We start from the raw sequence: 15,790 nt of genomic DNA on the forward strand, positions 1-15,790 counted from the left end.
TGCTAGATGATTGTTTTCACGTCTCCAATTCCAGACTGCTCCTTGCAGTAAGTAGTAGCTGCTTAGTAACAGCTCCAAAGGTGCTCTGAAACTGGTGGGGATAAGCAGTCTTTGCCAAGCAGGTGCTGCACTTCCAACGCGTGACTAAAGCTTGCTTACCAGTGAAAAACGTTTACTCTGAGGTTGAAAGGCACCACCACTCAGCTACTGCAAAATACATTTAAAGCCAGGGTGAGCCAAACAACGCCAGTTACAGTGCAACTGCTGACTAGCACTGACTGCTTAGCAACGGTGAGAGTGATATGGATACAGATGAATTGACTGTTTTCTGAGCAAGCTGGGTAGGAACAGAAGTAATTAGCTGCTAGCTGATGAAAAGGCATGCTTAATTATTAGTATAATTATAGATATAATAGACCAGGAATTATTCAGTAAAAGTAAGAAAGCCAATATGTTACAAAGAAGGTAATCAGAATGGAAGAGAAAATGACAGCAGTGTGAATTCTTGGGAAGAAATGTAAAGAATTAAGATGATAAATCTGGGATCTTTTGGGTTTCCACTCTCTGACATATTAACTCAATTTAACAATGGTGTAAGGCTATACAGAGCTAACAAGGTGTGCGGCTTGTATTATTTCTGGTTTTATATGATGTTGATTTAACTGATTGTATGCCAGTGAAGTTGACGTGTATTTTCATAAATCTCAGAACCTGCACAACTTCACAAGGGTCTTTGTTCTCCTTCCAGCAGTACTGCAGCACAACCATTTAATTTGGTGGATCCTGTGGGAAGCTGAGCTATAGCTGGTTCTGATCAATATTGGTAATTGATTATAATTATTTGATAAGGCAGCACTGCTTTCCTTTGGCACCCTGAGTAAGTAAGTGTGACTAAGAAGCAGTCATGTCAGTCAGCTGCCCTGCCTGGCCACTGTATCTTAAACTGGTTTTCATGCCCACTGGGGAGATGGCTGGAGATAACAGGCTGAACTGCACTAAGAGCCATTAGGAATATGTTGTTAATATAGGATGTATAATCACTGAAATGGGTAATCTGGGGAAGATTTTAAGTACATCTCTTCCGATGCCAGAATGGACATAGGTCCTGCTTTTGTGCCAGGGATTGGACTGGATGCTAATGGCAGCAGCATTGATCTGGAGTCTTCTATAAGAATCTGGAACTGAGAGGCCCAAGATGTATACAGTTTTTTCTAAAGTTGTAGCAGTTTCTAAAATTATGGCAGTGGAATGGGAGACTCTGGCACCAGCAGCTCTAATCTAGATTCTGTGAGACTGAAACTAGTGGTGCCAAATGATTACAAACCCTTTTGCCCATTGCGCTGGTTAGAAAGGAAAATCAAGATAAAAAGATTTTATTGATTTACTATTTGAGGACTAATTATTAAAATGGCTTTTGATTAATGAGTTGTGAGTCAAGCTGGTTTGGCAAATAGCATTTTGATAAGGTATTTGTAAGACAGATAGTCTTCAGATGGTGAGATGAACGTATAACACTGTAACCTTAATGATGACGTTAATGCAGAAATGATGTAAATGTGCATGAGCAATGACTGTATGAAGTCACTGGGGTACATCAGGACAAATTGAGTACAGACAAACTCTAATCAGCATCAGCTGAGCACAGAATCACTGAAAAGTGAACCTGGAAGAAATATCCGCTGATCACTTAATCCGTCTCCTTCTTCCACAACAGAATCAGATCTGCTGATGACATTCTTGGCATATGCGGAACTGTTGTTTCTCTTCCATTTTGTAGCAGACTTTTATCTGCTACAGGACTGTTACTGCACCGATCCTGACTCTGTCAGGACTGTTACTGCATCTCTCCATGGTCATCTTTCTTTTGAGCGCCTCCTGTTCTCAGTCTCTTGATTCAGGTCATGTTTTCCAGACTTCTAGCCATTGTTATTCTTGCTGCTTAGCCTGTCAGCCTTTCTTGAGGAGCAGTACCCAAGACTGGATGTGCTTCTGCACTGAAGCGTTACTAATACTGAATACAGCAAAAGGACCTGCAAGATGTCTTGCAGGTAACTCTTCTGTTAATATATCGATGTAGTGTTTTCTCTTTGCTCATGACAATAACCCCTGTTCAGCTTGTGATCTATCAGAACATTCAGATCTTTTTTTTTTTTTCCCCCAGACTGCTTTCTGCCAAGCTGATATCCGTCCTGTATTTGTGCACTTTACTCCTGCCTAAGTTAAAACGCTACACTTTTCACAATTTACAATTTTTACTCCTATATTTATAGACAACTTGTCCAAGTTGTCAGAAGTTTTTAATACTTCTATCCCCCATGTATTTGTAGCCACTCTTCACAGATTTAATCTTGGCAGATGTAATAAACACACAGTCCATTCCCTCATCCAGGCTATCAATAAAATATTGAATGGAACTTATGAACAGTGGAGTAACCATTCAATTTGTCCTTTAAATTCCACAGTGAACCCTTGGAAGCTACTCTCAGAGTGCAGATTCCAGCCAGATTTGTGTCGTGACTTTGGCCAGGGCATTCTTGCCCTCACGAATGTCGTGTGGGACAATGTCAGGAGACTCAGTGACATTGAGGTATGTGGTATCTGCTGCTTCTTCCCTATCCACAAACTCTCATTCATTGGAGAGGGAAATTAAATTGAGTCAGCTTGTTTTGTTCATGAGGAATTAATGTTGACAAGTACTCATCTCCTTATCAGTTTCTGTGCACTTAGAAATCATTCAGATTATTCTGGTGTTTTTCTTTTCCTGGGCGCTAAGTCTTTTGGTATCTTAGTTATTCTATTTGACTTGTAGAAGATGACTCCTAGTGGTTCTGGTTATTTGAAAGCGTAAGAACTTTGGGGACAATGGTGAAGGCATACAAACCTCTTGCCAGGAGAAACCCTGTGCCGAATGTGAAATTCCTGTGATAAAGCAGAAAGACACAAAAGGTTCTCAGGAGAGTGGTGGAATGAATGTTTTCACAAAAAGACATTATTTTATTTCAGTCTGAGAAATTACGATGCAAATCAGCTTAATTTAAAAAAGAAATTTCAGGCTAGCTTGAGAGAATTCTTAACAGTTTGAACTACAAGTCTGAACAGTCTTGTAGAAATATGGTCAGGGTTATGTAAAAGAAGAAGTTGGGAAACCTTAATTTTGGGCTGCACTGACTTCTTTGCCTATAATAGATTGGTAGTGAACATCTAAGAAAATAGAAATAGAGATTAGACTAAATTTCATAACCTTTTAACCCAGAAAGCCTGGATCTCCTCAGTGAAGTGTTTTCTGAACTCTAATATATGCTCACTGTTGACACGGGCTTATTCACAGAACAAAATGACCTTTGCACAGCTCAACGAGAAGTGCGTGTGTGATAAGTTTCAGTATCTCCTGTTCAGTGCGCCCACGTGACTGTAAGTTTGACCTTACCAAAACAAGGTGTTATGCTTCGTCTTGTAGCACTTCTGCTGGGGTGTTTGATACTGTGTGTATAGGAAGTGTATGTATATTTATATGAACACTCCAGTATATGAGTCAAGGAAGAAAGAATATCCATTGCACTGGTATGAACCATGTGCTGTTTTTCAGAAACTTTGATTTTGCCTGAATTCAGTATTCTAAAGGGCAAAAAAATACCACCCAACAAACTCTTATCTATGCTGTGCATTAACAAGCCTTTGGGTCAGTACCATTTCCACTGTGCCTTTTGTTATGTAGAGTTGTCATCATGGTCGTGCCTTGAACTGTTTGGAAGATGAAACTGCTGGCAGAGGAAGGAAATCAAAAGTGTCATCAAACTCTCAAAACAGAGGCAGATGTATTCCATGCTGGCTGCCGGAATTTTGAAGTGTGTGTGGGGGCCCTGTTATGACTCTTCTTTTCTTTTGTCCCTTTTTTCACCATCTTCTGCAATATAGATCCCCTTCTAGTTCCTGGTCCTTTAAGCTTAAGGAGCTGTAGAAGTACTCTAAAAGTCATTCGTGTGTGGAAAAGTGTTCTTGCTTTCTGGCATCCTTTGGTTTTGCATGTACCCTCCACAGGCAGGTACTCACTGCAAGGTCAGAAATGGTCTTGGTGACAAAGCAGAGACACACATGAATGTAGGGTGTAAGGCAGTGCAGTACAGATTTTATAACACAGAGGTGAATCATTTCTTAATAGTGAGGACTTTTGAGTATTAACTCTAGGTGACTTCCACTACAAGGCAGCTGTTAACATATTACTGTGAATTGGTTTGGAAAAAAAAAAGATTAAAATTGCATAAGTAGATAAATTTTAAAGACACAGAAATAATAATGACATTAAAATTGGCTGAAAGAACTGAGCTACGGTAACAATGGAACGTTTTAAAAATAAATGGGTAGCTAGGAAAGGGTGTAGGGAGACATGCTGCTTGGAGATCACAGAGGCACCTAAGCTTGACAGTTTCTATGACTGCATGAAACAGGGAAACACAGCCAAGCCCCCGCTCTCTCCCAGCATATTATACTGCACAGCAATCAGGTTTAGTAACACACTGCTGAGAAAAAGACTCCCACTATTTAGTATTCATTATAGATGGCATTTTTCAGGTTGCAGCGCAGCAGCGTAAACAAGCCACGCTGGAGGAAGAGTGGAGAACAGCATTTCTCCAAGCTCTGATTTATTTATTGTTGATATTCACTAACTACACAAACCTATGGTAGCACCAATTTTAGGAAGGGAAAGTAACTCTCAAACCACCACCATTTTCCAGTGTTCTTGCGGGAAGCCAACACAACAGGAGGCAAAACACAATTTCTGCAGTAGGACAGGCGTGTGGCTCCCTTGTGCGGCTGAAACATCTGGTAGATTTGTCTCTGTGAGTCGTCGTGGATCTGCAGGCCTGCCTGGGTTCTGCCAGCTGCCTGCTTTCTATTCCATTTACATTGCATTTTGTAAAGCTTGCCTGTGCGAGGAGGAAGCCTTTCCTCATGGACAGGGTGCTGCTGTGCTGGGACACCTGCATCTGTGGGCAGAAAGCTGCCTGGACAGACCAGTATCCCAAGTACCCTGAGGCTGACCAACCGCTGTCGCATCCCAGTGTGGGACGACACCAGCCAGTGACATAGCAACCAGAGAGCTGTCCTGCCTGCATGCTTGCCCTTGCAGAGAAAGGTGCATGGCGCACGCTGCATCCCATGGGAGCTGGCCCCTCTTTTTTTGATGCGAGATCGTTTCTTCCAGGTGAGCTGGATGCCAGCCACCCAGAAAAGCAACACAGCTTTTCTATCACCCATGAATCATTAATTCCTGTAAGCCACAAGGGTACTGAGCACTGCAGCAGAGGTGGGAGCCATGGTATAGGGAAAATGCACGTGGGTTTTCATCCCAGTTTCCCCACAACCTTCCCAAAGTCTACCTAGCAGAAGAAAGGCCATGTATGACAGCTCTGCTCCATGCACACCACCTATGTGAGTATAGAGAGCCTGTAATCTTACTGGATCTTACTGGCTTCCCTCTCTGAACGAGTGAGTTCACATCATTTTGCTGACACAGGTGCATTCCTGCTTTTGAACGTGAATCCTCCTTTGGGAGTTGCTTCTCCACATGCCCTACCTTTACCTGGCTCTGATAGAGCCTCCTTGCAGGCCCTTGTGAAAGCTTGGTGCAAGAGGTTCCTCTGCCCGCCTCACCCAGCATCCAGGTGCCGGCTCCCTGCAGTGCTGTGGCAGAGTCCTCCCCATTCTTCCCCTTCCAGCTGGAGGTGTTAGATGTCCTCTTTCCTCCAAAGCCTCCCTTCCTTGAAAACACTTTGGTGGATACCAGTCTTTTTTTTTTTTTAGAGGGATTCATGACAGTATCTTAGGAGTATTTGATTTTCCCCCACAACTACCTCACAGTAATACTTAACTTAAAAATGGGACCTACTCAAAAGTGCGGGAGCTTCTTAAATGGAAATTAAAAGCAGCTGCTATAAGGATGCAGAAGATGATAAACTAGATAAAAACACCCTATCTGAAGCTCTAAGTGAAATAATTCTACAAGGGACCGAAAAGGCAATATTTTAACAGCAGAGCGGAAGAAAGTATTCAAAATCAGGGATTTCTGAGCAAATAAAGAAACTATTTTTTTTTAAAAAAAAAAAAAGGCATTAACTGTGAAGCTAAATCCGTAGGGCAGGCATGGGAAAATTTTGAGGTGCAAACTCAGTAAAGGAATAATAAAAATACTAGTAAAAATATTTTCAAAATTGCCAGAACCCTGTACTTTTCCAGAGGTTTGGTCAACAGATGACCAGTCTCTGAAAGGATTACTGTAAGAGAGGAAAACTGCTGTTGAAAAGTAAACCGAAGCTTTGTGTTGGTGCTCACTATGGTTGAGGTTGGTTATTCCCCCATGAGAGGCAAACTTATGGGGACAAATGTAAGGAACTGTCTCAAATTAAATGACATTAAAATGCATTTTAGGACTAATTGATAAGATGGAGAGTCAGAAATTGCCAAGATCATATGGTAATCATTCAAGAGCTGTGGAGGAAAACAAATATGCAATTATGGAGCTACTACACTGTGTAACCTGTCACTTAAATCAGTCTCCCTGCAGGAGGGATGGAAGATGGTAAATGTGACAACAATCCCTGAGAAGGTCCCCAGGAGCGAAGCGGAGAACTGTGGACTGTCACTCTGGAGTCTGTACTGAGCAGTGAGTAGAAATTATAAGAATAAAATGATTAAATGGATAAAATCCAACATATTGGGGAAAGTTTTTGTAGTGAGAAACCACATTTCACAGATTTGTTGGAGCTCTTGAAAGGGTCCTGAAGATGCAACGAAGATGACCTAGTCATAACAACATAAGAAATGCTCTAGTGGGTCAGACCAGTGGTCCATCTCCCTTCACTGTCTGCCTATTGTTGCTGTGACCATGATTTAATAAGTCCCACTCGTATCCCTCTTGCCACCTTCTCTCCAAACTGAGAAGCCCCTTTAGTGTCTCTTCCAAAGCAACAACCAGAAAACAATTTAATCTGGTTGATGGTTCTTTACAAAACTTGTAATTAAGCTGTAAAATCCCTTGCCATAGGATATTATGGATACTCAAAATTTACTTGTGCTCCGGGTGTAACAGGAAAAGTTAATGGAGAGAAGTTAAAGCATAACATGTTAAGTAGTAAAACCAAGGATGGTGGCTCAAAAAGTTCCAAGACGCATATTGTTGGAAAACAGAATAATAGTCCAAGAAAGAATCGCTGCATGCCTGGTGTGTTCTTAAACTCCTTCCCCAGGCATCTGTATTGAAAACCAGATGCTGCAGTAGAGGAACCTTCGATCTGACCCAGTGCAGCCTTTCTTGTGCTTTGTTACGTTCTGTCAAAAGAAAATGAAACATAGATATCGATGTAAACACTTCTGATGGTAACGGTGAACACCGAACAGTGAACGCTGAACTCATCTCCCACTATACAAGCAAACAATGAATTTTTGTTTGAATGCTAATGAAGATCTCACCACGATGCTGCTGGGTCTAATCTAGCAATATAAAGAGAAAAGTTACATGGTGGAAATAAAGAAAGGATCTTTATAAAGGGGTGAAGGTGTATTGCAAATGTTGATGTCATTAACCACTCACAGGTCAAAAATATACTTGAAGATACTGATGTAATTTGAAGTAGGTAAACAAGTATTAAGAAGAACGTTTTCTTACAATTAGTGCATCTGCTATGATCCGAAAAGGAGAAAGTTATATTTCTTTTATCCCTTTAACTCCAAGTGATCCAGGGTTTGTAGTCAAAAAGCAGATCTTTCTACAGCCATCTAATCTATTCTAGATCTCTTTTGGGTTTTGGATCAGAGCTGAGGCAAGCTTCTTTTACAAATTTGTGCTGCAGTCTACTAAAGGAGTTGTTCCTTGCCAGGAGAATATTACATACAGTTCTGAGAAAAATTAACAGAGTCAGCTTGTTTGAGAGCTAACTGATGCTTACTCACAACACTGATAAGCCTGACATTTACTGAGAATTGCCACAATTCTCAGTCCAATGAAAAATCCCAAGAGGATGTTTTTTTTCAGTGATGCTTCACATTCTATTGACTCAGGATAAGCTGGAGTCTTCTAAAGTATTTTACTCAAAAAAAAAAAAAAAAAAAATGTGGAGCCCAACTCCTCCGCTTGAGTCACATACAGATGTACTAGCCTTCCTTGTCACATTTGTTAATGATCGTCGTATGCTTAATGATGCTCTACAAGTTGTCAGTGCCTTATGTGTCATATTTCATTCCTGTAGTGTATTAAAAGCACTTATGCAAGAGTTCTTGGTGCCTTGATTGCAATTACAAAAATTGTACTTGGAATAATGCCACTTAGCACCTCCACATAAAAGCCAAAGCTTGTAGTGAAATACCTGTTTGTGATATTAGGCAGTGTTCTGGCTGTTAGTGCAGTCTTTGCATGTTGGTCTCTGCGTTGGCTTTCTGTTGCATCCACAATATCTGGTCATGCAGGATTCTTCTGGAACAGGCCCTGCCTCAGGAAGACCATCAGAAGGCTTTTGAATGTTTGAGTAGATTATGTCAAGCAGTTCCATTTTGATCATTATTATAAAGGTATGTCCAAGTAATTCTAAAATATTAGTGATGCAAAATTTTCATTACAGACACCGTGATATAGCTCCTACCATATTGTGCTCCTTATCTAGGAATTCCGTTATTCTGCTTTTAATTATCATTTTGACCAACTTTCAATGTACAAAGCTGTTTCTCTGGTGCTTTAAAATAGACAAGTAATCCAAATAGTGGCTAAGAATTTTCTGACAAAATTGTTTTTCAGGGAAAAAAAATTCTTATTTATCAAAACTTGAACTTTTCACAGGAACATAGGCTCCAGATGTCAAGAGTTGCAAAATCCATCACTTCAGGTGGTAGTTTGTTCCCAAATTTAATCATCACTGCTGTTAAAAAATGTGTGTTTCATTTCTGGTTTGAATCACTTTCATTTTTCAGCCCTTAGTCTTTCTTCTGTCTCTGCTAGATTAAAAAGTGTTGGTTGATATTTTCCCCTTGTGAAAGTATTTATTGAATCACCCCACAATTGAGCTGTTTAAGTTTGCTGGTTAGATGTTCTTCTCTCCTCATGTACTTTTTATGGCTCTTTTCTGCCCCCAGTCTAATCTTTCAACAGCTTTAAATGTGAACATCAGAATTAGATATACTAGTGGTTCCAATGATGCTGTACCCAGAGGTTGAACGGATTCCTTATTTCTAATCACTTCTCCCATTTTATCACACTTTTACCTTGAGCGTTTGTGGTGAGCTCCTTGCCCATTAAGACGTCCTAAGTCATAACCATTGCACTCCAAGATAGAGTTTTCTGTTCTGTAAGAGCAGCCCATATTCTCTGTTGGCTCACTGACTGCATCTTCTTGAACTTACTCCTCTTGTACCTTGCATAATGTTAAGTAGAGAGCAGCCTCTCTCCTTGGATGTTCAGGATCTAATAGTTCTGAAAAGCAGTCATACTGTGTTTCTATAAATTGGTTCTCTAACCTTTTTTTCCTTTGTGCCATTATATCGATTTATTTATGAATAATAGAGGTCCCCATGTTTAGTATTTCACCTCTCAACATTAAGCACTCAGTCTTCTTTCTCTGGTGACTGATGGGATAACTCTACTCATATATTTACATTCTTACTGCCAGGCAGTTTCAGTCTTTTCCAGTAAGGTTTTAGTCTGACTAGATTCCTTAAAACATTTTCTTTGACATAAGAAAAATTCTTTTGTCTTTATGACTTATACTCTCTTTTCTGTAGTTTATGGCCACATACTATGGTATACTGTTGGTTTTGTCACTGGGGCTTACTATTTTCTACTGTGTCAGGGTCTGATTTTATTACCTGATTTTTACTTAATCTAGCTTTTTTTTTAATTTAAAAAACGTTTTTATATACATGCATTTATAGTTCTTAATTTGGGGGGCACCTTTGTTTAGCTTAGTCAAATGTTATTTTGATATGATAAAATTTCACCTATGAACTGTTCCTATGTCTGTACTAAGCTTTTTCTCTGAACTAGCTGGATACACGTTTTTGTTTAACCAACCCTTAGCAATCTGTTTGCCTTAGCACATGATAGATTTCCCCCAGCTCCCACTTAATTAAATACATCATATATGTTTTCCTTGTGAAAAGTCTGATTTCACTTTTGACTTTTGATTGAGACCGTCACCTCTGGGTAGCGTCTTCTTCCCCTCTGCCTAATTGGAGTTGTATTGTAGAACTGGAAGGATGTCAGAGAAACTGTCAACAGTACCCTGGGGCTAAATCTTCTAGCCAGCAGCATAACTTCGCCTTCCAGGATCCTTCGCTTGCATTTCCCTTTAAAATTTGTGACATGTAGTAGGACCTCGTACTCCTCCCCAGCACTTTGTAGCATCCACCTAGGTGCCTCATAAAAGACCCTTCGTATTCTGCCTACAAGTCAGCAAATCTCTGTCATCACATGCGCGGCTGCTGGTATGCCCCTGGTATTTAAATTCCCATCAGCACAGTAGACTGAAAGTTCTCAACTGACAACGTATTTTCAGATATAGCCGTCCTGGAGCTGTCAGCTTGCTTTTCCTCAGCTGGAAGGCAGCTTCCTGCTATCTTAATATTACGCTGTGCTATGCTATGCTAAACTATCCATTGTGAGAGGAGGCTGAGCCTCCTCGAAGGTGAGAGGAGAGCAAGCAGTCTGAACTTGGCCTAGTCCCTCATGCCCTTTTACACTGGTTTTGTGCCTTATATTCGTTCTCTCTTTGTTCCCGCAGATTAGAAGCTCTGGCCTCAAACCGCTCTGGGTATGTGCTGTGAGAGCCATGTGGGCAATGAAGACAGTAGCTGAAACAATTACTGCAGTATTAGTGACTACCCTGGAAGCTCTTGGGAGGGAGGTAAGATCACTGAGCACTATAGAAAAGCAAACACAGTTTACTTTTTTGAAAAAGAAATCGGGAAATTCGAGACCACTCTTCCCAGAAGTAAGTCTGAAAAAATATTACGTGATCAATTTAAAGCAAATAGAAGATAAAAAGAAAAAAAAAAAAGACATAGATTTACCAACAATAAATCATGCGATCTTACTCTAATTTCCTTCTTTGAGAAAATAATGTCTAGTAGATGAAGAGGAGGCAGCAGATGGGACATATTTTGCTTTAGGAAAGCTTTTGAAACTGTTCCACATGATTCTCTCAGAAGCAGACTAAAGAAATATGGTCTATATCAGTGTGCCCAGTATTTCTGGCTGGGTGAGACACTTACCTTGTTTCTGTATGAGGGAGAGACCATATGTTGCAGCCCTTCCTCTAATGGGTAACTGTATTGTGCAAGCATAGAAAAGCCAGTGCTTCCTGGGGCAATGAGATTTATTGCATATATGCAGACAGATCCACATACTGCCATCATCAGAGGCACTAAGTGGGCTCCCAGAAAAGATGGCCCGCAGTGTACTCAAACTAGTCCGTCCAGCGGGCAGCCCTCCTCCCTGTGGACCCTAGTCTGGATCCAGAAAGGAGCGAGGGAGACCACAGCCAAATTCATTGTCCTGGCAGGCCATGGGTTGCTCATAGCTTGAGGTTCATCATTTAGAAGGTACGTGATATTACTGTAATGTGGGTGGCAATGGTGCACTGTCAGCCTGGGAGATTATTTTGACTGGAGTACTGCTGGCATATGTCCTGGGCCCAGTTCTATTCAGTTTTTTAATTAATGACCTGTATGATTTAACAGAGAACTCACTCATAAAATTTGTGGATAAACCAAGAAGCACTTTGAAGGGCAGGATCAGACTTCTAATGATCTTGAGAAACTGGAGAAAGTGATCCAGAAATCAACAGTATGAAACAAAAAGAAACAAGTTTTGTATGCCACATTTATGAAAGAGGAAACAAATACCAAAATATAAAAAGAGGTATAACTGACTGCCTGACACATGCCGGGAAAATAGATGGGAATTAGAGAAAATAAAAAGTTAAACATGAGTGAGCAATCATGAAAGTCTCATACTGGGAGGTGTTAATGAAATGTATTATTAAAACATGGGAGGAAATCTCATTTCCTGCAGTGCTGTTGAGGCCTTTGCTGGACTTTTGTGCCTACACTTAGTGCGAGAGGGAACTGGTGTTGTGAATGATGTGGGTACCGACAACAGAGGAATGAGTAGGAAAGAAATTTTGAAAGTGGAATCACAGTGTTATAAATTGTCACAGTACCAGACAAGCAGATTCTCAGCCGTTGGTGAGGTAATTTTTACAAGAGAGATAAGCTATATAAATCAATGTGAAACTAGATTGCAAGGTTTTAACATTCAAAAGCAATGAGGTATTTTTATAGTTGACAGTTGTGGAAACTCACCAAATAAGCAACAGCACATGGTTCAAGATCGCAACTCCTCTTCAAGAGAAATAAGAAAATTCTTGTAATTTAGAAAAATGGAAGGAGCTGAAGTCAATAACATTGAGGTAGGAAATAGCAAAGAATGGTCTCAGCAATTAAAGTCCCAGCTAAGCAGGCCCCGTGAAAAATGGGCAACTAGATCAATAAAAAATTTAGAAATATATCTATACAAATGCTGCAACTCTGAAGCCTAAAAGAGGTGAACTAGAATGTCTGATTTTAAAGGAAGTTATTGACATAATAAATGCCTCAGAAACTTGGCAGAAGGGTAGGAAACTGTAATAATAGGGAACAAATTATAGAGGAAGGCTGGAAAGGGGTACATTAGTGGTGAAGCAGTGGAGAGTATGAGGAATTGTCCCTAAATGAAGTTTCAGCAGAGGACGTTTTGGAACAAATCAATAAAATGAACAGTAAGAAAGCACCAAGATAAGATGATACTCAATCAAGAGTTCTGAAAGACCTCAAACACTAGATTAAGAGAAAGCTAAATGTAGCATGAAAAGTGTCATTTAAGTTGACCACACTGCAAGAAGGATGGAAAGTGGCAAATGTATCTTCAGCCTTGAGAAAAAGGACTCCAGGACAAATGTGGAAAACCACAGATCAGTAAATCTCACTTCCAAACTGAATAAGTGGGTAAAAACTACAATAATAAAGAAGGGAACCAGTAGACAATTTCATAAATGTGATTTATTTGGAAAAAGTCATTACAGTTCTTGCAGAAGGAGACCATGTCTCATAAATCTATTTGAACTCTTTGAAGATGTCAACAAGCTTGTAGGTAAGGTTGATCTAGTTGATAAAGTGTGTACGGACTTCCAAACAAATGTCAATAAGTCTTTCTGCAAAGACTCTTAAAGTAGTTAAGCTGAGATAATAAGATGTCCTCTTGTAAGTAAATAAGATGGAGACAAAATGGCACAAAAAGTGGGAGAAAAGATCAGTTTTCGCAGTGAAAGGAGCTCTACAGCTTAGTCATGCAACTATTTAATTTAGGACCTGTGCTTTTCAATATCCGTATAAATGATTTGGAAAGGGGGGTGAATATTGCAGTGACAAGGTTTGTGGATGACACAAAATTAGCTGAGATAGTAAAATCTGACCCTGAGAAGAGAGGCAGATGGTTCTCACGGCGGTGAGTGACTGTGTCAGAAATGGCATGTGAAAGTCAACGCTAATAAATGCAAAGTAGTTTGTCTGGGAATATACATATTCAAATATATATTATACTTTTTCAATTACAGATTGAACATTGTGTTATTATCACTCAGAAACAGAGTTGCTGTAGGATAACTCTATGAAAACATTGATGCAGTGACCACAGAAATAAAAAATTCCAACTGAATGAGAGAACTTTTTAGGAAAGGAAAAAGGGAAAAGAAAAACATGATTATGTGATTATGTCACTGTATCAATGTTTGGCAAACCCACATATTGATTAATATGTGCAGTTCTGTTCATCCTGTCTCATAAAGAATAAAATAGAACTAAAAAGGATGGGTGGGAGTTATTTAGCTCAGAGATTTAGACACCTAAATTTAGGTTTCTACCTGTAGGTGTCAATCTATGAGGCAGATATCTAAACTCCAACACTAAATCAAAGCTTTTTAATCTGCATTCCACCCACAGAAAATGGATTGGGACAGAATGGTTTTCATATCAGGACAGAGAAAATAGTCAGGCATGGGACAGAGATCTTGAGATCTCCTAGCTAGCTAGGCAACAATGAAGAGGGGATGGCTATTATTTTTAAGAAGAGGAGAAGTTAAGGATACTCCATGAAATTATTAGGCATCAGGTCTAAACCAGAAAGTCATACATTCTCGTATAACATATTATTAAATTGTAGAACTTATTGCCAGAGGCTGTTGTGTAGGTCAAAAGTATAAATGAATTAAGAATTTCTGGAGGGCTGATGGGAAGCCAGTTTCCTGCCAAACAGTATTATGAAGGCTCATTCAACTGTCAGGAGCCAGGTAGAGGTACATGGGAAGGACTCCGAGGCAGCTAAGTAGGACAATAAAGGCAATTTCTAGGCCAGAACAGAGATCCTGAGTGAGAACCTGGTGTGCATCCCACCAATAGCTGTTTTTGTGGTCAGTGGGACACCACGAAGAGAGAACCACCACTGGGATCTCAGGATTAGAAAGTGTGGTATATTCCAACATAGACTTTGGGGGAAGGAGAAGGAAAGGGAGGGAAATAAATCGTGTGCAGAAATTTTAGGAAATGAGGGAGACTGATGACAGCCATAAAACAATAGCCATTAGCATAGGTAATGTCCAGAACATGGAAACAATAAGCAGTGTTCGTAGCTCATGATCTTCAGCACCTCAGAGTTGACTGAAGAAAATCCTAGCAGCCACTAGCAGTACAGCTGTTCCCAGGGCTTGCGGCTGGTTATGCTCCTGCCTGGGGCTTGAAATGTAGGTACTACAATTCACTTGCTAAGTGTAGTCTTTACTAGAGCAATGCTGTAGTGGTTTTTGAAATTGCTAACAACCACATTCGGCCCAGTTTATCTCGCTCTGTCCAGGCTCCCTGGGTTTCACTGACCAGTGGTGTTTCAGTCGTTACTGAGGTTGCAGATGGGATCCTGAATACAATCAATAATGACCCAAACATGGTCAGTTTGGATGGATTGTCTCAGAGGAATAGCTAACAAGATATGCAGGGCTGTGGGCAGTAATGCTGGAGAACATCTCCATCTCTCCGATATGGGGCAGAACGGAATTCTGAATGTGGCTACCACTGTAGGTAAGTTTAGTTTAGTATAAAGCTGTGTATAGTGGTCCCAAACTTTCCTCTTTCAATCCTGCTTTCATTTTCCATTTTGTTTGGATGTATTTTCATCATTCATTTTGTACTTTAGAAAAATATTTGTTTCTGTTTTGAGTTACTCCGCTGGTTGTCCCCAGGGTATTTCCAGCTGGCTCTTAAATGGTTGCAGGTATTTTCTGTGTGCTTAGGCAGCCATGAATTTGGCTCCACAGACCTCAGAAGGACTCGGAGTACTCTGGCAAGCAGTATTGCTCATCTGCAGGGTGCAAACTCAGAGAATGATGATTTAATTAGATTGGTAGCACTACTTAAAAGCAAAATTGGAAACTAATGCAGCTATCTTTGAAATACACTTCAGTATTACATAAGAAGCCCATAATAACATCAGAAGTGGAAACCTTTAAATGAGGGTAAATTTGATGGCAACTTTTATATCCTTTATTGGATATATGCAGCATATATTGGATGTATGCAGCATGCCAAGCTGCAACATGGTAAAATCCGTTAGTACTTTGGGGATCTTTTTTTCTTTTTCTTTTCTTTTTTTTTTTTTTTTTGAAGTTGGGAACTATTCATTAGCTCAAAGTTAAACTTACTGTAAGAATGTGCAAGTTCTGGT

Source organism: Platalea leucorodia (assembly GCF_965183815.1).
Source record: "Platalea leucorodia genome assembly, chromosome: 11".
NCBI classification, from domain to species: domain Eukaryota; kingdom Metazoa; phylum Chordata; class Aves; order Pelecaniformes; family Threskiornithidae; genus Platalea; species Platalea leucorodia.